Here is a 1,780-nt window from a genome sequence, read left to right on the forward strand (position 1 = left end):
TGAACTCCAGCTGTGGTAGCATGCCCCCCAGCATCTGCCTGAACTCCAGCTGTGGTAGCATGCACTTGTAACTTCAGTGCAGAAAGTCCAATCCCTGGAGCTTGTTGGTCAGCCAGTCCAGCCGAATTCATAAGTTTCAGATTGAGTGAGAGACCTGTCTTGTGACTGAAGAAGGCATCTACCATGAAGCTCCATCTTCCACATGTGTGCATGGAAGTGCACAGACACACTCAGGCTTGGAGGCAGATTTTACTCTTGCTCCTTCAGCTCCCTCCCATATTCAGGCACTAGCAAAACCACACTATTTCCACAACTGCAGTACTGCTCACACACAGGCCTTTTCTCTACGTCTCCTATCACCTGCGGATTTATCCTGATTTCCTTTCCTGGTAGAGCACAAGAAAAAACGGTCTTGGGAATCAGACCAGCTATCTGGCTTATTGGCAAGGCTGATGGCCCAGGTTCCCTCAGAAAACTGACTCCTGCGGTTATCCTCTGACTTACGTGTGCTGGCCTCTGCTCACCACCCATTGCCTACAGCCATTCTGAGAGGGCGACAGTTAGGAGGAGGGTGGCACAGCCAGTCTTGAAATCACCACAGCTGAAATCACGCTGCCCTTTGAAAGTCTCACCAGGACCACCCCAGTCTGAAAGACTCTCTAGTCTCTCAAACCATGACTCTCCTCAGCCACCTCCCTTTCCAGTCATTTAAACAGAACAAGCTCATTCCTTACCTGGGTCTCCAAGTCTTCAAGGCTCAAGGGCCGGTTTAGACACAGCTGAGTCAGCTGTCCGCTTCTCCTATTTCAAGTACTTGAAGATGGGTGAGATAGAACAGGCCTGGGGCTGGTGCCTCTGATTGACACCAGGTGACAGGAAATTAGCCGCTTCTGCTACCTTGAGACTTGATCCAATCACTTTGCTTTGATAGAAAGGATATACAAAAAAGTTTGTGCCTTACCGGGAGGTTTCACTTCTTGAAAAAATACCCCTGGGGCCTGTCGGCTGTGCTTCATGCTACCTTAGTTAGAAGAAGTTCTACAGCCACCACCCTGGAAGCAGCTGTGGGTGGTGGGTCCCTAAGGGCTAGGAGGGCGCTAGAAACTCTCCAGAGATGGGCTGCTCGGGATGGACTTTACCTTCACGCTTCACTTTTAGGGTTGAGCAGGTGGGGAGGCACCCATGCAAAGACTCAGAATCCCCGAGCAGGTCCACTTGGGAGTGGTGTACTTGTCGCCTTTCAATCACATTTCTCATTTGCGCATACACTGTTCTAGGGGGCTATGTAAATCTTGTGTCAAATTTAGCAGAAATGGCCTGAAATACAATTTGGTCTCCATAGCACATGCACCCAGAAGCGTGAGGCAAGCAAGCTCTATTTCGGGTGCTGTGAACTGAAATGCCACGTTTACATATGAGCCCACCCTTCTCCTCCACCTTCCTGCTGCCCTCTCTCTCTGTAGTATTGCCTGGAGCGTATGGCCAAGTTCAGTGCCAGGTCAAGGAGGTAAGTGAAGCGAGTTGATGGCATGGGGAAACTCTAAATATCTGGAGGAGAATAAAAGATTTTTCTTAAGGATATTATTATCCTCTCTTCCATATACATATGCTCATATGTTAGGCTTCTTAATAATTTTTAATTTCCTTGTCAATTGCTTTATTTCATTGGCGATAGAGAGGTGTAGAGAGGTAACTTTGCCCACTTAATCTGAAGGGTTGACACACAGGAACTATATTAACTAATCTGAGGCTATTCACCTCTCTCTCGCTTCTCGCTTCC

The sequence above is a fragment of the Microtus ochrogaster genome, unplaced genomic scaffold (genome assembly GCF_000317375.1).
Source record: "Microtus ochrogaster isolate Prairie Vole_2 unplaced genomic scaffold, MicOch1.0 UNK56, whole genome shotgun sequence".
Taxonomy (NCBI): Eukaryota; Metazoa; Chordata; class Mammalia; order Rodentia; family Cricetidae; genus Microtus; species Microtus ochrogaster.